This window comes from Theropithecus gelada, chromosome X, assembly GCF_003255815.1.
Source record: "Theropithecus gelada isolate Dixy chromosome X, Tgel_1.0, whole genome shotgun sequence".
Lineage (NCBI taxonomy): Eukaryota > Metazoa > Chordata > Mammalia > Primates > Cercopithecidae > Theropithecus > Theropithecus gelada.
Genome location: NC_037689.1, coordinates 39,217,094 through 39,238,503, shown reverse-complemented (window position 1 = coordinate 39,238,503; position 21,410 = coordinate 39,217,094). Strand labels below are relative to the sequence as shown.

Genomic DNA, 21,410 nt, shown 5'->3' with positions numbered 1-21,410 from the left:
TGAAGAAACACCTGTGCTTCCAGACTTGTCCTCTCATGCTTGCTTCTGGGGGCCCTTCCATCACCATGTGAACAAGCCCGGGCTAGCCTCCTGGAAGGCACAAGACCACATGGAGAGAGGACCCAACAATACAGCTGCCCCAGCTGAGATGCCGGCCATGGAGGTGAGGCCATCCTAGACCTTCCAGCCCTGCTGAGTCAGCTCAGACCAGGCAGTCTGCCCAGCTGACTCACAGGATCATGAGAAAGAATAAGCGTATGTGACTGTAAGTCACTGAGTTACAGCAAGAGATAACAGATACACCTGCATTACTTCCCCACAGCCACCACCTCTAACATTTAGCCTCATTTTTCCCAACTCAGATAAAATGTCTATAGAAAACAGAAAACATTAAATCACATTTGGTTATATATTTAGAACTTCCCTTTATTGAAAGGAATCAAACTATATAAAATCAGGACTGTATGAGAGATGCTAAGTTAAATGGGTCACCGTAATGACAGCCTAGAGACATGCAGAGTATGGCACAGAGTGGGCTCTCAATAAATACTGACTGGACTCTGAGCTCATCTAATCTGACGCCTGATTTTACAGATGAGAAAACAGAGGCTCAAGGAAAGTATGTGGCTTCCCTCAGTCATATAACTAACGGCAGGACTCCCCTGCAACATGATGCTCAATACATGAAAAAAGGGGGTATCCAGATGACTCATGACTTGCCTGGATCAGAGGGGTGGAGATGTGCTCAGCAGTGCACACTGTTCACTGCTTTGAATCCATAGAGTCTGTCTGGTTGTTTGTGACTGGCACACAGCAGGTGCTCAATTAATGTCAAATGAGGACACCCACGTGGAAAACTTGTTACTCTAAAGGAAAAAATCATACCTGCAGGGCCCTTCTTCTCCACTCACACAGAATCATGGAAAATGTACCACCTTCCCGATGCGAGAAAAAGTTTAGCTCTGAGCACCCTGCAGCAAATGCCTAAAGGGTGCAAACAAAAGGAGCAGACTCCCCCTGGACCCCAGGGAGGAAAGCAGAGGCCTCCTAGAGGCCAGCGTACATTGACTGCCCTCATTTATTTTATACTTTTCTCATTCTGTTGAGTCAAGGTCAACCTCTACGTGATCTGCCCTCTGATCAGTAGAGCAAGTCCAGGCAGCAGAACAATCAATGATCTCCATGCCATGCCAAGGATGTGTTAAATGCCACTTTCTCCTCCTCTCATTTTTCTCCAATGAGAAAAGCTAAACTCATTTCTACACAATCTTTCAATGGCAGCAGCCAAGAATAAAAAAGCCCTGTGTCTTTAATCCCAGATCTTTCAGTGTTTCTCAATTCCTTGTTTCATTTACATCATGTGCATATATGTGTGCATGTGCATGTGTGTGCCATGTGTGTACAGGTGTGGCGTGAGCTCCTTGTGGGCAAGAACTGCCTTATTTATAGCTCTATCTCCAGTACCAAGCACATGCCTGGCATTCAGTTATGTGCTCAGTGAACCAATGAATGAATGAATAGATCATACTCGGAGGTTTATCTGGGCGAGTGACCCCTTGAAGCTCCACTGTGGTTGCACCATGTAGCCAAAACATAAATTGTGTGAGCTTAAAACAAAGCCCCTGCACCATTTATTAAGTCATTGTCCCTCAGTTTCAAACCCACTTTTTCTATACCCTGCTCTGTGATACCAGGGCTGGGACTCCGCACACCTCATTTCTGTTTTGCCAGCTGCACCCTGTTTGGCCCTGCCAGTAGGAGAATGAGACAGAGACTGGCAGGATGGAGGAAGAAGGGGTTTGTGCCTCCCTTTCCTCCTGTTTCCATGAGCATTCCCTAATAATTGCCCTTCATTCAGGCGTGGCAATTGGCCCCAGAACCTAGTCCCTTTTTTTGGCAGTCCCTGAGCCAGTCTCACTGTACCCCCTCTGAGACACCAGCACTAGCCAGGCAGCACTTCCTCCTCAGGTGTCTGGGTCTCAGCTCTGCAGGGTATTAACTTCAAAGTTTTCATAACCTTAATCCCCTCCCTTTGTCAGCCCAGTCTTAAGAGTGGTCACTGCTTTCTGCAGTTCCCATCTCTGCTACACCTTCTGCCTCTTCCATCCTCTAAGATCTATTTAACCAATGCCTTCTGCTAAATTCTCTGTTAAAATAGTTGGCATGTTGCTCTTCTATGGGCTGAATTCCAACTGATATGGGAACTATGGTGTTTGTAGGGGCAACAGCACCTTGTGCACTCCCCCAGAAGATTAGAAGTCAGGCACAGTGACCTCTGCTTGGACTTGAATAGGACCCTTCCAAATCTGGCTCTGACCTAGAGAACAGACAAAATGCCTCATGCCTACAGCAAACAGGACACAAACAATGTCCATGAGCCTGGACATTGGCCAATGTATGGAGTATCTGGACAGCAGACACTCCAAAAATATTTACTGAACAAATGAATGGGCCCATGGCAGAGACAGCTATGTGCTCCTCAGGCAGGAGCCGGACTACATTTCCCAGTTGCTCTTATAGTCAGGGGTGCCCATGTGAATGAGTCCCGGCCAATGTGATGTACACCACTTCCAAACCTGACCCACAGACATCTGCCACCGGTGAGACTCCTCTGTGGACTGGCCAGTTATAGATGATCCAATGGAAAACTCTAGAGTGGAAGAGCCTGGTTTCCGAATGACCAGGTGGAGGACCTCCTGCCAAATGTTGAAACAGAAAATGGTGAAATGGGGCTATTAGCCGAGCAAACAATAAATGTCTATTGTATTAAGCTGCTGAGATTTGGGAATTGCTTGTTCCAGCAATTAGCCTCCCCAGATCAATAAAGAGGCCAAGGGCACGAGTTTGATCTCTAGTCCTGGCCATCACACTCTTCAACGCAGGCTTTGGGGCATGAAGGTGGCTAAGCAGGAATTTCGATGATCAGCACAAGCTCATTTCAACACCTGGAGGAACAGCTCAAAGGGCACAGCCTCCTGACAGCAGGTCCCTACCCAGCAGGGAGGGCACATGATTACAAGGAGTTCTTCCATCCTGAAAACGGAGTCAGCCAGTTTTGGGGCCTCACACAGGTAAATCTATGGAATGATTAACCAAATTGACTAGCTCCTGCAGAGTTAGTGTCGCTGGAACTCTTCACAGAATAACAAAAGATCATCTGCCCGGGATGACTTTAGACATTGAACTTGGAGGAAAAAGACTGAGCTAAGTGATTTTTTTCAATTAATAAATAAAGTATTGTATGGGTGTGGTGGCTCATGCCTGTAATCCCAGCACTTTGGGAGGCTGAGGCAGGTGGATCACCTGAGGTCAGGAGTTCAAGACCAGCCTGGCCAACATGGCAAAACTCCGTCTCTACTAAAAATAAAAAAATTAGCTAGGCATGGTGGCGGGTGCCTGTAATCCCAGCTACTCAGGAGGCTGAGGCAGGGAGATTCGCTTGAACCCGGGAGGCAGAGGTTGCAGGGAGCTGAGATCGCGCCACTGCTCTCCAGCCTGGGCAACAGACAGAGACTCCATCTCAAATAAAAATAAATAAATAAATAAATACAGTATTTTTATTGGAAAAATAGTATATGGTCATTGAGAAAATAATTAGAAAATCAGCAGAAGGAAGAAATTCCATAGTTGTACCATTGCACCATCCAGACAAATCAATGTCAAATGCTGATACATTTCCTTCTTGAATTTTTGCCTGGTTTATATTTTTTACACGGTTATGATTATACACAAAGCATCACGGTTAAAAATTGAGTCCAAAATGTCAGATTCAAATCCTATCTCTGTCGTTTTCCAACCATACAACATTGAATAAGTCACTTCACTTTTTTGTGTCTCTATTTCTTTATCTATAAAATGGGGACAATGATTCTAACCTCATTCAATTTGTAGCAAGAATTAAATGATGTTATACATGATAATACTTAGCATAGTGTCTGCCTGGCTGAGACAAAGCACTTAAGAGGTATTAGCTATAGTTATAGGCTATGGACAGACTTATCAATCTTGATTGAAAGAAAATAGTATCTAGGTTTTCTGACTATAAAAGTGACATTTCCTAATTGTGGGCAATTAGAAAAATCTGGAAAGAAATTATAAGAAAGAAACCATTATTTATAGATGCCCTGCAGCTCCATCTCTTTATCTTCATTTTGGCCTTGAAGGGCCCCAAACCAAGGTACTCCTAGAATCCAGGAACTTTTGAATGAAGTAGCTCCTGGTATCAAAAGGAAAAAGAGGAGGGGGCATGGAAAAGGGAGCAAAATCCCGAACTCTGAAGAAAAGCACTGACACAGGAAGATGTAAGGGGAAATTGACAGGACATGGAGAGGCATCTAGACTCTTATTTTGATAGTAAAAGTCTTTGATTTCATGTCTCATGTCTCATGACTACAAAAAAAAAAAAAAAAAAAAGAACTGCCTACAGAGTACTTCTGAAGCACCCTTATTTCCCCCCCTGCATGAGCTCTGTACAAGAGAAGCAGACAATGAGCATGTTTTCCTTCCATCAGCTCCATCTGCCTCCCCTGGGAAGAGGAACCTACACTTATCTGTGACTGGAATATGTTCTGACTTCTAAGTAGCATCAGGTTCAGCAATGGGATCAACCTTCAAGCTCTGAGCATTTCCTAGTTATGTTAGTTTTTCTAGGCATTAGCTTCTGCCTTCTCATCTTATCAATGCTTAGGACAATGTTAAGCACTCATTCTGTAGCCAAATGGAATAGGAGTTGCAGGCAGGTAAAGCAAGAACTAAGATGAAATGCATTGCATCCATCCCTCAAATGCATCAGAATATCTGTTGCCCTGTGGGTTATACCAATGCTGCCGCTCAAAGTGTGGTCCGTGGACCAACATCACCAGTATCACCAGGGAACTTGTTATAAATACAGACCTGTAGAATCAGAATCTCTGGGGGCAGGGCTCAGAAATCTGCATTTTGATCAACTCTCCTGATGATTGCTATGAACTAAAGTTTGAGAAGCACTGGTTTATACCACCTCCCTCAGAGGATAAAAAAGTATGAGGACATTATTAATAATATACAAGTAATCATAACAGCTAACATTAACTGAATAAATACTATGTGTTATATACTGTGTTATTACTTATATCTCCTTTACTCCTCATAAAAATCCTACAAGCTAGATATAATTATTCTACCCATTTTGTAGACAAGACAACTGGGGCTTAGAATGATCATATAACTTGTCCAAGGTTATCCAGCCTAGAAGTCATGGATCCTGAACTTGAACCCAGCCAGGTCTGAGTACTACACATCTCAACTTTCTCTGTCTCTGTGGTCTGTTTCTCCCCCATTTCTTTCTTTCTCTCTCTCTCTCTCTCTCTCTCTCTCTCTGGATTCAGGACTTCCACAAGGAAAATTTCCCTTTGTGTAATTTTGTAGAAGCTCTACCTTCTCTAGATTCAGGCATGTGAATAATAAATGCTTCTGAAGCTGACCCAGCAAGCCACAATTGCTTGGAGAAAGAAAACTGCAAGGAAATGGCCAACCCCCTTCAGTGTCTTTGGCATTCGTTGTAATGACAGCCGGGCAGGTTCAAGCATCCTCAGGCCACTGCTGCAGTGGAACTGGTTGGCACAACCATAGTGGCATGCTTGGCACTGTCCTTGTTCCTGCTGGCATGGGCCAATGCCAGGAAGGAATGAGCACCAGTGCCAGGCAGTGATGCCAAGCTTCCCCAGTGGGCTGCTTTGCCGCAGCAGGTCAGGCAAGTGGCAGAAATGCAAAAACCGCTCCTCTGCAACTGGGGGGCAGGCATGCAAGTACACAGAACCCTGGCAGGCTCTCCACAGGCTGCTTCAAAAGGCTCTGGCCATCTTGCAGGACAATGTTGGCAGGGAGGCAGGGCAGAGATATGTCAAGCAATCAGCAAACAATGACTTGTCAAACCAAGAAGATCAAGCCCTCCTTGCTATGCCTCTTTTGAAGCTTTAGATGTTCCTACTGGGGTGAGCTAGATATTGGTGAGCTAGTAATGCTTGGAATTTTGGGGGAGCTGGGTTTTGAACCTAGTGGTTCCAATCAAGGTCTGCTAGTGTCCAAAGCCTCTGTTCTGTCTACTGCACAAGGATAAACTTCCCTGGGGATGCTTCAATTTTAGGGCAGAAAGGTCCCAGACATGTGCTAGGAGCTACAGAAGGGAGGAAAAAGAGAAAAAATTGTCTAATCGCCACTGATCAATTCATTTGATAATTTTGCTTAGCATCTACTATGTGCCAGGCACAATTCTAGGCACTGGAGATACAGCAGTGAACCAGACACAGGTCTCTGCCCCCATAAAGCTTATATTCAAGAGAGGCCAAGCAGAGAAGCAGATACATGGTGTAAAGTTAAATAAAACAATTATATGCTATGTCGCAGAGCATTAAGGACTGTGGAGAACCATCAAGCAGGGAAGGAGGACAGAGAAAGGGAGTGGTTGTGTGATGTTTTAAATGGGGTGGTTGGGAAGGGTCTCACTAACCAATAAGGCAAGATATGACTCTCTCCTAAAGAGGAAAGAGCCAGAACCATGCTTTCAGGGGAAAGCATTCCAGGCAGAGAGAACAGCAAGGGCAAAGGCCTTGAAGGAAGACCCTGCATATATGGTAGGCTTGAGAAGCAACAAGGGGGCAATGCAGTGGGGATGCAGTGAGAAAGAGGAAAAATGGTAGAGGTGTCATCAGAGAGGCATGTGGGTAGAGGGCATGTGCCCATCATGTAGACTCTTGTAGTTGCTTGGGACTCTGGCTTTTACTAGAAATAAAATGGAAAGCCAAAAAGCCTGGCTGAAAGCGAGGCAGAAAGACAAGGGCAGTGGCTAGCCAGGGAAGCAGGAGAGAGGGACAGTCACTGTACATCCAACCTGGACATCTAATGCGCTCCCAGGAAGAAGAGAAGTGTACGCCCCACTTAAGAGCAAAGAAAAGCATTTTTGATCTGTCTGTGCAATATTGGGCACCCAGAGAAATGCTTTCCTGGCCTCAGAAAGGTTGGCTTCCCCACAAGCTAAGGAAATTGATAAGAGCATGACTAGAAATCTGCCTGGTGAAGCCCCTTCCCACTTTGCACATGTTCATGGCTTCCTGCTCCATAACACCTATGACCCTCTCCCTGAGGGTTTTCTCTGGTCACTGGAACACAGAAGTGCCAGGGACTCAACATCTCCGGGAGCAGTTAGCAAAGGTGAGGAATTATGAAGAACACCCCAGCTTCTTCACCCCCTAGGCAGGAAACTCTGAAGTGTGTTCTGCTTAGTTGCCCAGAGGTCCCCAGTAGGACGGAGCCCCAGTTGCCCATGCTAGGAGCCTACTCTTTAATGCACCTATGTCAGCTTCCTTCTCGTCCCTGTGTTACCTCTCCAGTCCCTAACCACTGCTTCCAGGACCCACCCTGAGCAAAGAACATTTGCTCTATTCCTTGTGCCATGTCTGCTTTTAGAGGAAGCCAACCTAAGACACTGAGAGTCCAGGAAAGGCAGTGCACTTTTACAGGTCTCAGCTCCTGCACCTGAAAATGAGGGTGTGAGACTATATGAGTCCAGGAAACTTGCCAGCCTGCAGATGAGGAAATGCACAAACCTGAAATCTGAACTCAAGAAGTTCATGCTCCTGACCTGCCTCCACTTCCACCCTCTCTCCTCTCTGCGAAAGGGCCAAAGTCCCACTAGCCCTAGGAATGCTTGGCCTTCTGCAAGATGGGGGCACTGGAGGCCTCCACAGCCAGGCTGAGCAGGAAGCCCTCCTGCCTGCGGCTGGCTCTGCAATTCTCCCTTCCTGTGGATGTGCTGGGAACAGCTTCCCTTTTGTTTTCCCCTCTGATCCCCATCTGCTCAGCAACTGCCCAAATTCAATTCAGGCGTCACGTGCCCCCAGCCTCCAGTCGGGCATTGTCTCTTAGGAATCACTCCAATCCCCCCAAACAAAAGCCCTCAAATCTGAATAAACCCTCTGACATCAGCCTGGCGGGTCAGGAAGCTGAGCAGGACAGTCCCCACGCCCGCCTCTTTTAAACCCTTTGGCTTTGCTGACCTTTGTCTAACCCCTAATGCAACGTAGTCTCCTGTCACTGCTAGGCCAGATGCCACATTTCCTACTTGACTTAGCCACTCTGCTGAGCCAACAGGCCACCTCCATTTTGGGGGAACGTGATACTTTTCTTTTTTGAAGTTCAACTTTGTCCTTTTACAGAAATTCACCTCTAAAGTATCTGATTTTTGAGAAGTTAGCTCAGGGTAGCACCAGGCAGGACCCTGTCCTTATCTCTGCCTGGGACAGGCTGGGAAGCATATTACTGGAAAATTTTCAGCTACATAATTTACTTCCAATTCACTTTGCTTTCTCCTCCTCATCCAAAGAGATTCTGTCTTCTTCTAGGTGTAGATTTGCCCCTTTAAACCTAAAGAGATTCTGTCTTCTTCTAGGTGTAGATTTGCCCCAGTTTAAACCTTTAATCACAGGAATTTCATTGTTCATTATGCTTGGATCACATTTAAAGATAAAGCTCTCATCTCCTAATGGTGCTTTTGATCGAACTTCACTGGTCAGTTTTGCTTATTGCAAAACCTAACAGAACAGGCAAAACATCTACCAGAAACTTCACTTCAAGTTTGATGCCATATACGCGCCTGAGATGGGAGAGATGGAAGGAAGACGCCCCACTTATCCTTTTTTTGTAAATTGGTCTTTGTCTTGCTTGGACATGACAAGAGTCTTTGCTTTGCTTTCCATCTGGCAAGTCTTTGCTGCTATTTCAATACATTTCATGACTCATATTTCAATTTATCTCCACAGTTCAATCACTTTATGGAAAATCAAGATTAGAATTCCCCAAAAGTTTCCTTCCTGGAAAAATTCAACTCACCATACACCATAAAAGCCTGGTAGCATGGTCTTCAAATACCTTCTTAGAACGGAAAAAAAGGGGCTTTGCAAAGAAACATTCTCAAAGGTTTCATGCAATGAACAAGAACAACTTGTTGATTAGTCAACACAGTATACATTTATAGAAAGTTTCCTATGTGTCAGACAGTGGCTAAGTGTGTAGCATAAGTGAGACCTATCTTGCCCACACAGGAATATACTTTTAGATTTTCTTAAAGAAAAAGAAGCAATTAATTGGGTTCCTCTAACTTTTCTGCAAGAAACAGAAAGGAAAATGGTGATGATCCCAAACCACCCCACTAGCAGAACAACAAATGGCTCAGGAATAAATCAATAAATCACAAATCTGACTCTGACTCAGATGGAGCAAACCTTCCAGTACTTTTTCCTTCCCTCTATACTCTACACATGGATCTCTGACTAGGTAGAGACAGCTGGGCATGTTATTGCCCAGGGATGAACTGGCTCTAAGAAAGAGCCAGTATAGGTTTGAATGCAAGTTTTTGTTTGTTTGTTTGTTTGGTTTTTTGAGATGGAGTCTCACTCTGTCACCCAGGCTGGAGTGCAGTGGTGCAATCTCAGCTCACTGCAAGCTCTGCCTCCCAGGTTCATACCATTCTCCTGCCTCAGCCTCCTGGGTAGCTGGGACTAAAGGTACCCACCACCACGCCCGGCTAATTTTTTTTGTATTTTTAGTAGAGACGGGGTTCCACCGTGTTAGCCAGGCTGGTCTTGATCTCCTGACCTCGTGATCCACCCGCCTCAGCTTCCCAAAGTGCTGGGATTACAGTCGTGAGCCACTGTGCCCAGCCCGAACGCAAGTTTTTAAAGTTCATCACCAGCTACAGACACAGGGAAGACCTGTCAAATGAATGAAGGGGGAACTTGGCCAAGGAGTTTAGGGAAGCAGAGGGAATGAGTTAAATGTTCCCTTCTTCAACATTTCAGGAAGGAGGCAAGTCAGTGGTTATTTCTGACAATACAGAATCTATTCAAGAGTTACCAGCTGGGTGCAGTGGCTCACACCTGTAATCCCAGCACTTTGGGAAGCCAAGATGGGAGGATCACTTGAGCCCAGGAGTTCAAGAACAGCCTGGGCAATGTAGCAAGGTCCCATATCTACAAAAAGTTTCTAAAAAAAATAGCCAAGCATGGTGGTGGGCGCCTGTGGTCCCAGCTACTTGAGGGGCTGAGGCAAAACGATTGCTTGAGCCCAGGAGTCCAAGGCTGCAGTGAGCTATGATTACACTGCTGCATTCTAGCCTGGGTGACAGAGCAAGACCCTGTCTCTAAAAGAAAAAGTTACCATTCAGCCACTCCTCACCACTCCCCAGACTGAAATATACCATGGTGGACACTATCCCAGTCTGAGGTTCTTGATCAATCAACTCATCTTAGAATGTCAAAACTAGAGCAGACTTGAGAAATATGTTAGCGGTGGTTGACCAGGGACGGTGCTGCCCCCTACAGGTATATGGCAGTGTCGGGGGTGCTTTTGGTTGTGACTAGGAGAGGGCCTCCCTTACTGCTTCTAGTAGGCACAGAGATTCTAGATGACCTGGAATGCTTAGTTCATCCCATGCAACAAATCATTGTTCCACCTGATCCACCTATCACACCCCAGTTGAATCAACCTGTGACCATCATTTTACGGAGGAGGGGCAAAATCTCAAGAAATGCCCGAGGTCAGAGGAAACAGTGAGACTAGGGTTGGTAACCCAGGTTTTACATTGTACTTCAGTGAAAGACATCGTTCCTTCTTTTTTTTTTCCCAGGGTCACTCTGAAATGTTGCCTTAGTATGAATTTCCCCAAATGCCAACCCTGAGACAAGGATTCAAGTATAAATGATATGTTTGGGAGATGCTTTCAGGAAACATAGTGGAAGAGGGGGTAAGTGAGACGGGGAAGGGAAGGAAGCCATAAAGTTAGGTTATGAAACAGGTTTCTGCCACAGGCAACCGAAGTTCAATCTTGTTTGCAGACTCTGGAAGACACTGTAGTACACAGCTCAGAATCGGCCCACCTGAGAAGTGAGGAAGCTAGGGTATTGACTCTCCAGCTCTCATCTTTCATTGACTGAAGGCTGTTCAGGAACATTAATCCCCAGCCACTCTGCATCTGCCCTGCTCGAAGGCTGACAGAAAGCCCTCAGGCAGAGAACTGCAGACACTTGGAGTAGGACACTGTCCAGGTGTGCACTGGGACACCAGATGCCAAGAACTTGTGGGTGGGCACCAATAGCATCTGCTAGAAAAGGACCAACATTGAACATGAGTCTGGGCACTTATTCAGTTCCTGAATCAAACAACCAGGGCTTGTGGAAATTGTTGGAAATTATTTTTTATACACTTGACTTTATGTTTGGATACAATTAAATTTTGGAACCTCACAGTGGATTTGGCCAAGGGTCCCTCATGAAGCCATAGACCCTGGGGAGTTACCATTTATGGGGCCGCTAGAGTCATTAGAGTCATAACTATACTTTTAATTTCTCTCTTTGAAGAGGTTGCTGCTTTCTGAGCTCTTGTCCCTAACTTTCAAAACAGGAAAGTTACAGCAACACAAAAATCCACCAAGAGCCACCGAAGTCTCCAACATGAGGGTGTGTGCTGGCTAAGCAAAGGTAGCTATGGGCCTGGGGGAAGAAACACATGGCATTACTTCCCAAAAGTCAATGTCCCAGGCATCGCTAACAACACTGGCCTCCTTGTGACCTTCTTCAGGAGGCATTCTCTAATGTTCTCTCGTCAAAATATACAATTTTCTGCTCATGAAATCAACTCATAGTCTCAATCCTATGAATTCCTTCCAAAGACCCACTGGCTGCCAGGGCATCATGAATGCATCCTGGACAAAGTGTGTTAATGTCAGAGTAGACACATGTGTGCATGCACACGTGCGCACGCATGCACGTGCATACACACACACACACACACACACACACACACAAAATGACCTTTCAGGCAACAGTCTGAAGAAGCCTTTCTTCCTCTCAGTAGGTGAGAGAACTCATCATCAAAAGGGAGAAAACAGTAAAATATCACACTTATAGACTCCCTTAATTAGGTTTTGTAATTAATTCTGTTAAGTGCTGACAAGACTTTTGCTCAAGAAAAGTGCATATTGATGGGAAGATAAGAGAAACAACAATTTATTGGACATAGTGTTAGACATTTCTGTATTTATGTCATGTAATCTTCAAAACAGCCCTCAGAATAGGCATTACTATTAACCTCATAGTGCAGGCCATGAAAGCAAGACTTAGAGAGGCTGTAGGGGCTGCCCAAGGTCATGGGACCCAAAGGGCTGTGTCAGGAAGCAAACTCAGTTCTCCAAGACCCAAGGTCATGCCTATGACCCCAGCCCTGTCCATCTTCCTAGCAGGAGTCAGCACTTTGTGCTCAGTACTTGAAAATGATTATTCCCTGATTGCTTTAAAAGTATTAAACCCATAATTTTAAAAAACAACAAGGCCAGGTGCAGTGGCTCACACCTGTAATCCTAGCACTTTCGGAAGCCGAGGCAGGTGGACTGCTTAAGTTCCAGAGTTCAAAACCAGTCTGGGTAACATACAGAGACCCTGTCTCTATAAAAAATACAAAAATTAGCCAGGCGTGGTGGTGCATGCCTGTAGTCCCAGCTACTTGGGAAGCTGAGGCAGGAGGATCACTTGAGCCTGGGAGGTCGAGACTACAGTGAGCCATGATCGTGTCACTGCACTGCAGCCTGGGTGACAGAGCAAAACCCTGTCTCACTTAAAAAAATAAAAAATAAAAATCAACAAGCAGCCTTACAAAAAAGGTTGCCAAAAAATGTGTAAAGGACTTAAGCACATAGACTCACGCACTGGAGACAATTCCATATAGAGCTATGCCAATGACTTTCACTTCTCTAAGAGCTTTGGCCCTCTCCCATGTCTTTGCTGCACCCACACTACTCTGTGGTGGGCAGGGCAGACACTTGCCAGCAACTTACTAGCCTTTTCTGGTGATGGTTGTTGTTCATTATAGAAGAATCCGCGTAGGTCTTTGGTAGGCCCTGCTCTGCATAGCTAATACTCATCATAACAATAGATTCAGCAACTCTATACTACAGGCATTGTGCTGAATGCCCCACACACAGGATTTTATTTATTCCTCCCCATGGCTCTACTGGTAGAAGCTATTATACCCATTTCATAGATAAGAAACTAAGGCTTAAATAATTTAAGAAAAGGGCCCAAGTTACCCACCAGTGAGTGGCTGGGTCAAGGTTTGAACCCAGGTTAGCAGTTAGTTTACTTCAGAACCCCAGCCCCAGCCCCTTCCTTGGTCTGGGCTTTCTTCCAATAATGTTGGCATTTTCACTGAAGGACCAAGATCTCATCCCTTCCTGGGAGACATTCTAGAGACCATATTTCATGGTGACATCTCAGGTGCTCTGAATCTGCTCTTGTCTTTGTAAAGGAGGAAGTCTTCAAAATGCACAGTGAGGGGAGCACTGAGGTTGATACTAAACTCAAGGCACACTTCTGGTGCTATCGTCCATACTGTTACTGAATTATTTACTGCTAGGAAGTTCTCCAGAGACCTTTTCTCCAGGGAAATCTGCTTTTCCTCCCTTCAAGGGCAGGGACTGTATCATTCATCTTTGTTTCCTGGGGCTCGGGTCCAGTGCCTGGCATATAATCAGGGCTGAAGAAGTGTGCCTCATGGATAGATTCATTTACATAGAAATGGCTTCCGCCTTGCACTAATTAAAACCAGAGCAAAGAAGTCTTCCTGACCTTGAGGGCCCATTCATGCTACCAATTATCTAGACATTCAGAGCTGAATTCTTATAAATTTAAAACAATTTTTAAAAGGCAATTGTTATAGGTTTGGCGGGGAGTCTGGTTTTCATTTTCCAGTATCATATTTTAGGAGACCCATGCTCCTATACACCCCCTATACGGAGTGGACAGTCTATGTGGGGTGTGAACCACTGCATGGAGTTGCAAAGGATCCCACTGACATCACCAACAAATATTTGTTGGGTGCATTCTAGATACCAGCTCCTGGGGACACAAGAATCAACACAAATGAATGGGTCCTCACTCCATGGAACTTATAGTCTAGCAGGAGAGACATGCATTAATCCAGTTGTCACATTTTGGATATATAACTGCATAGGGCAAAAAGCACTATGAGGATAAGAAGGAGGGTCAATAACAAATGAACCTCACTGGCTGGGGAAAGTCAAAGGAAGTCTCCCTGGGGAAGCTTGAGGGGCCATTGGCAGGATGCTGAGGCACTAAGCAGGTGAGGTGAGGCTGGAGAAAGCACCTCAGCTTGTGCAAAGGCCCTGTGGGGGCCTGAAATAGGCCAGTGTGACTGCAGCACAAAGCCAAGGGAGGGCAGCAGAGAGAAAGACAGAAGCATAGCCAGGGCCCACCCTAAGGGCCTTCAGGGCCATGCTCAGGATTGTAGGCTACAACCAATGATGTCACAGAAAGAGCTGAAGCGGTGGCAGAGGAGGGGGAGGGAGTAATAGTGCGGGAGACTTTGAATAGGTCACTTGGACTTGATAGTAGAAAAGACTGGACAAATGCAAGAGAGGCTACAAGGAGACCTCCAAAGACAGCTGCAGGAGAAGACAGGGCTTAGACCACAGGGGTGGTAGTTAGGGTAGAGGGCAGAAGAGGGATCTGAGAGATACTTGGACAGTGAAATGAATGATCCTGGTGATGGATTAGAGGGATAGTGAGGGAGGGGAAGGCCCACTTCGAGCTTGCAATCTAACTGGGAAGGCTGGGGCACCAGGGGATGAACTGGTGGGCCACTGAAGGGGGATGGGAAAGCTCAGAGTGGCCAGGAAAGGAAAGTGTGAGCTTGAATTCACAGCTAGGAAATGGGGGAGGTTCATAAGGGGGAGGAACTGGCCTCTCCAAAGGGAAGAAGGGGAAGGGAATCGAAAGCATGAGGCAGGGGCAAGGGTGGCCTGGCTGGTGTGAGCGTTTCCATGGAGAGAGAAATAAAGGCTGCCAGAAGGGCCAGGGTTCCTCCAGAACAGCTATTCCCAATGTGTGATCCTCCACCTCACCAGAAGCATGGGCATCAACAGGGAACCTGTTTGAAATGCAGCAGATTTGGCTGGCAGGGAGGCTCCCGCCTGAAATTCCAGCACTTTGGGAGGTTGAGGCAGGAGAATCACTTGAGCCAGCAGTTCAAGACCAGCCTAGGAATTTGAGGCTGCAGTGAGCTATGATTGTGCCATGGTATCCCAGCCTGGGTGGCAGAGTGAGACCTTGTCTGAAAAAAAAAAAAAAAAAAAGAAAAAAGAAAGGAAGAAATGCAGATTCTCTGGCCCTGACTCAAACCTGATGGATTCAAAACTCTGAGAGTAGTATTGAGCAATCTGTGTTTTAACAGGATTGTTGAAACAAATTCCAATGTATGCTCAAATTTGATAACCACTGCCCTGGACCAGTGCTTCTGAAACGTTAATGTGCGTCTGAATCACCTGTGGATCATGTTAAACAGCAAATTCAGATTCAGTCAGTCAGCAGTGGAGCCCTGATTCTGCATCTCTAACCAGCTCCCAGGGGAGACGATACTGCTAGTCCAAGGACCACACTTTGAGTAGCAAAGGTCCAAATCATCCCTTCACCCCATTCTGAGAGGTTAAGGGACTATCCATCTGCTTGCTGGTGACAAATGGGGTCGGTAGCACTCAACATAAGCCAAAATATCCATCTCTCCAGAAACCTGAGAAATGTCATGCTCCTTAACTGAATTTCCTCCACATTAAAGCCCAGCACTGGCGTCTCTCTCAGCAGGGCTGAAAAACCTAGCGAGCAGATCGAAATAAGCCATCCCCATCCAGTGACCTGGCTGGAGAGGGAGAGGAGAGGAGGGGATTTAAATCCAGAGATTGCTGGACATGTTCACTGAAAGTCACTTTCAAGTTCTTCTCGAGCTATTTTTAAATGATTAACCCCTTTCAGAGGGGAGTTTGATTAGCTTCAACTTGGAGTCAGTGCAGGGAAAGCATCTTTGTTCTTTCCTGTCTGTGGCCCAGAAGTAGAAGGAAGAAAAAAGGAAACCTCCTTGGCTGCCACAGAACAGCCTAAAGGACATGAAGCAGCCTGCACATCCAGAGAGTCTCCAAGCAAAGTGAAAGGCGCATGTCAACAGGGAACACCAAAGGGAAAACAAACTCAAAAGACAGGATGCAGTTGGTTTTACCTGACATCCCTTCCTATGAACTCCACACCATCATACCCTAAACACAAAATCTCTTCCTAAGAATGAAACTTAAAATCTGCCTCTTGGGATGAATTTAATCCTGAATGCCCCTCCATGCTTTTTAAGAGCTACTATGAACTGATTTTTTAGAATTTTCTTTAAGGGAAAATGTACAAAGTGGCAAGAATTGAATACATAATTCAAAGACTTTGAGTTAGAGTCTGTGTGGACTCTGGGCAGTTGGGTCTCATTTCTGTTTTCTGCTGTTGTCTGCACTGGGAATGTGGAAGGAGAGCATTTTTTTCCCCTAGAAAAACAACGTGTCAGCTCTGTTTGTCAGCTTCAGTGACACTAAAGGCATTGCAGTGTTAGCCAAACTGGAGCCAACTGAAGCTTACACACTCCTGAGCAGGAACCAAATCATTGACTGGATCTGACACCTTTAATTTTCCAACCCCTTCGCATTTCTCTTTTGATTGCTCTTCATATACGTACGTGCGCTTTTCTGTATTTCATATACATATACACACTGACATCTTACTAGCAATTTTTATCTCCTTGACACATAATAAAGGCATCCATTCTCAGTGAAATCGGGCCTTCTGTTCAAAGTGTTTTCCCTAGAAAATATGGCAGCTTCTAATTAAATAACTCAATGAGCAGCAGGAAGGGATAATGTGAAATTTAGAGCAGCATTTCAGCTTATATAGCACCCTTCTTGACAAGCAGCACACAGTAGTTGACGAACTTCAGAAAATCAAGCTGTGCTACATTCTCACTGATGTGCTTGGAAAGAAAAGAGGGGAAGAAGGGAAGGAGGGAGGAAGAAAAAAGAAAGGAAAAAAGGAAGGGAAGGAGGAAGGAAGGAAGGAAGGAAGGAAGGAAGGAAGGAAGGAAGGAAGGAAGGAAGGAAGGAAAGGAGGGAGGGAGGGAGGGAGGGAAAAGGAAGGAAGGGAGGGATATTTGACACATCCCAGATACACACAGGGCAACACATCACCATTCCCTTGGCATCACCCAGCTGTCAATCTGGTGTTTGTGAAAGTGTCCTGTGCTTATGAAAAACGATGGTGTCCCAGGGCTGTCTAACCTTCCCAAATGACAGACCTAGAACATTCCAAGAGACCATATACTTATAAATATTTGAGAAATGGGGCATTCCCAGTATAATATATACTCACAGGGGTTGTCTTGAAGTGTGAGTGTCTTAATTTATTTTTCCTTCTTTTTTAAAGCCAGCAGCCATATCCCGAAGCCACACAGCATGTTTGAAGAAGGGGTAAGTCAGCACTCCGAGAGAGATCTGGTTCCTCAGAAAAGAGTCAAAGATGAGCAGCCATGAAGTTCCTCCATGGGTAAACCCAGCACAGCTGCCACCCAGAGCAACCCAGAATCAGTAGTTCGGTGATTGTTTCTTAATGCCGACATGCATGACCCAGTTATTCACATGTAACTCAAGGATTCCAGAGTCAGTAGCATCCTTAAGGAAACATTTTCTCCTTCTGTGAGTTTAGTTATTTAAGGGCAGGGGTGATGTAACCAATATTAGACACAAGAACAGTCCTCTTGAGGAAGAAGAGAGAGGAGGAGGAGCCATATCAGAGGCAGGAGCACCCCACCAGAAAGCAACCTGCTAGATCAAGGGCTCCTTGTGGTGGCACTGGTGACAATTGAGACTGGATCATTCTCTGCTGTGGGAGATGCACTGTGCATTGTAGGAGGTTTAGCAGCATCCATTGCTTCTCCTCACTAGATGCCCCTTTTCCCCAGTTGTGGCAACCAAAAATGTCTCCAGACATTGCCACATGTCCCCTGGGGGTGAGGGAAGAATCACCATCCCCCACTGCCCTAGACAAAAGCCACAGAAAACAAGAGGAAGCAGTAGAACAAGTCGCCAGACACCAATTAATTTGGGGGTGGGGTTGGGAGCAGAAAGGGAAGAAAAGAATGTGGAGACATAAGAGTAGAGGCTCAGAGAGAAGGAACATCTCACAGGTTTCAGCCAGGAAGATCAAACTCAACTTGCAGATAAGACCAATGGGTATAGTCGTGCAACCCACAGACTCAGCATGATTATGGATCTCTTTGAAGGGAGCAGCGCTTTTATAGGGCAGGCCAAGGGGACAGTGAAGCCTATTTAAAAAGGGAGCATCTTGTGGTTTACCAGATATCTCAACAAACTTAAAGAATTCAACACAGGAAAAAAAAAATGCCACCCCTGCATACTCCTTTCCTTAAACTTGGATACTAACAAAACTTTCTGTCAACACGTAGGAGCCTGAAGTGATTAAAGCAAAAGGGAGCACTCCCTCTATTGTGTCTGCTTTTAATCCTCAGAGAATTTTTCTTTTAGACACACATACAAACAACTTGGGATTTGTTGATGCTAACTGCAGAGGGGTTTATGCAAGGAGGGGCGGGGGCCACTCAGACCACAAAATGAAAGGGGAAATAGAAGCCAAGAGAGAGAGGGCCTGAGAAAGTTTCCTTCCCCAGCTTCCAGTCAAGAGGGCTGGCACAGTGCTCAAGGGCATTTGGCGTCAGTCACTGGACTGCTCCCCGAAATGCCCTGAAGGGGCAGAGCCAGGAAAGCTGGCAGGGCCCTCTCTGCCTTTGTCACTTGGAGCCCAAGTCAGCCAAAGAAAGGCTACATGCCACGTTTATCACGCAACAAAAGCCACTGCAGAGCCCCCCAAGGCTCCAATGCACTTAATAAAGGCTAACTGAATAAACAAAGAACAAGTCCTGAGAACATAAAACTCTTCACACCTGGGTACCCTCTTTATTACAGACTCCAGTTTAGCAAGAACCCAGCAAGCTCTGACCTTACCTCGGAAACAAGCCCAACAGGGTGAACTGGTCAGAGAAGGCAAAACTGGACACATCTTCCCATCTTCAACCCCCAGAGGAAAATGTCTGTTCTGTGCTCCAGACTGTTTTTGCTGGGGGTATCTTATTTAAATTCCTTCACTTGATTATATGTTTTGCACAAGTATCTGAAGTTTTGTTCATTTTGTTGTCAAATGAATCTTCCTGCTTCACTTCTAAGTGAGGTTGAGGACCTCAAGTGACATATGCATTCATGATAATAATAACAGCAACATTTATAGAGCTCTTACTACATGCGAGTTCAAAGCACTTGAAATAGATTAGCTCATTAAATCCCAACTGAAGTCTTATTTTTACTTTCTGCAATTATAAATGATCTGTATCTGTTTTCCTCCTCCCCTACAAATCCTCCCAAACCCAGAAATGCGCATAGAAATAATAGCCAGTCACGTATTAGTTGATCTCTGTGCTAGATTGTCAAAATGGCCGCAATCATTCCCCTTTTGGTATCTCCCCATCCATTTGCAATGAGACCTTGTAAGCCCTCCCATCGAGAGGTGGAGTCTATTTCTCAAAACCTTGAACCTGGGTTGGTTCTGTGACTTGCTCTGGCCAATGCAATGCAGAAGTGGCACTGTCTGAGTTCCAAGCCTGGATCTTGAAAGGCCTTGCACACTTCTGCTCACATGCTTAGAATTCTGTGATCACCGTATGAACAAGCCCAGGCTGGCCTGCTAGACGATAAGCGGACACTGCCGGGGAACATCCCAGGTGAGGCCAATCTAGATCAGCTAGGCCTCAGCTGACCTATCAGTGATTGTGGACACATGCGCTAGCCCAGCCACAACCACCTGGCCTGGGCCTAGCCCAGACTGGAACAACCACTGAGCTCAACCACAGACTACATATATGTTTGTTGTTCCAACACCACTAAATTTTGGGGTAGTTTGTTTTCAAGCAAAGGTATAACATTCAAAGCATTAACTATATTCTTTTAACCTTGTGATTTTCCAATATGGGGTTACAATATGCAATGTTTTTGAAACTTATTTGACCGTAAACTTACTCTCCCTTTTCTCTCTTCTGTGTGTATATGCACATGCACATTCCAAGGAACACACACCCTAGGGAAAGGCTGCTCTAGATCACTCATCACAGGAGTAACTAGCATTGGTTCATCTGTAGGTTTTATGAAAAACAGCTGCTTTTCCTTCATGTCCACTTACAGCCTTTGCTGCTGTTCTGAAAACATTAACCTTAATGGCAACTGTAACAACCAGTGTTATAACAACATATAAGAGCTGAGAAACCTCCCAAACATTCCCCATCAGTCCTTTGTTCTTACTATGGGCTATAAAGAACTATTTAAAAAGACAAAAATCTTAATCTTAATAGAACTTAATATTCTAGGCTTACTAAAACAATAATCAAAGGTTTCTCCCATAAAAACCCCTTCCACTGTAAAAAAAAAAAAAAAAAAAAAAAAAAAGAACACAAAAACAAAACAGTAAATTGCTGCGAAAAATAGACAAAAATGAACTGGCTAGAAACTGATTAAGGATTCCTTTTGAACCAAAATCAATAAAGAAAAAAACAAAATTCCAAGCAATGCCATTCACTGCTTTAACATTCCAAAGAGAACTCCCACACAAGTATTTTGAAACATTCCTGGAAATTCATGTTTTACTTAATTCATCTGCTTCCACTAGCTGATTTTCCTTTTTAGCCCAACCATCCTTCTCAGAATTCAAACAATCTCTCTAATTTCATCCCTTTCTCTGGAGCAGGGTTCAGATGGTGAGAAGATATTATTACTGCTATCATCACGATCAGGTTTCTGTTGATCAAAACTGTGTAAAAGAACCAGGTGCAATTTTCCAGCAGATGCCACAAAAATGATAGCATATGCAACCAACATTCTACCATTTTTTTGTAAAGTATTTAAAAACTTATTTGAAAGTTATCTAGTAAACAATAAGTATTTCCAAAATGAGTTACTACATGTGTCAAAACGTACACCCAACAGAACAGGACTGCTTCAAAGGAGTCAGTCAGGGTCCGAGGAGGAAATCAAGGTCCTTCCCCACTTTGAGCTCAGCTACTAAGATCGGCAGCCTTGGTATGCCTTGCCCCCAATCAAATACTATTTTGGACTAACAAATATAGAGGGGATGATGGATGAAACCATTAAAGTAAATCATTATTCAGGCAAGAATCCTCTCCACCTAAAGCTAGGTGGAGAGAGTTTGATGAGGAATGGGATATTTACATAATGTCAAAATATCTTCCAACAAATTATATCTGTTCATTACAAAAGGAAAAAGAACAACTACACAGACACCAGCTTAACTAATCAAATATGACCTCACCAACAAGGACCAAATGGACATCTGTGCCTCCTGATATGGTCCCCAGAGAACAAATCACTTACATCACCTATATAGCATTCCAACTGAAAAATGCCTAAATCCAAATGTAAATGTGAAGAA

At 44.9% G+C, this 21,410-nt stretch overlaps 1 protein-coding gene and 1 long non-coding RNA gene across 3 annotated transcripts in view; both read right to left on the bottom strand.

Moving 5' to 3' along the window:
- LOC112615525 overlaps positions 1-17,592 on the bottom strand; it is a 57,286-nt gene extending 39,694 nt beyond the window's left edge. The window contains exon 1 of the long non-coding RNA XR_003117397.1: positions 17,274-17,592. This is a non-coding gene — a long non-coding RNA (uncharacterized LOC112615525). The remainder of the gene's footprint in view (positions 1-17,273) is intronic.
- NHS (NHS actin remodeling regulator) overlaps positions 1-21,410 on the bottom strand; it is a 368,117-nt gene that overhangs the window by 190,939 nt on the left and 155,768 nt on the right. The window lies entirely within an intron of this gene.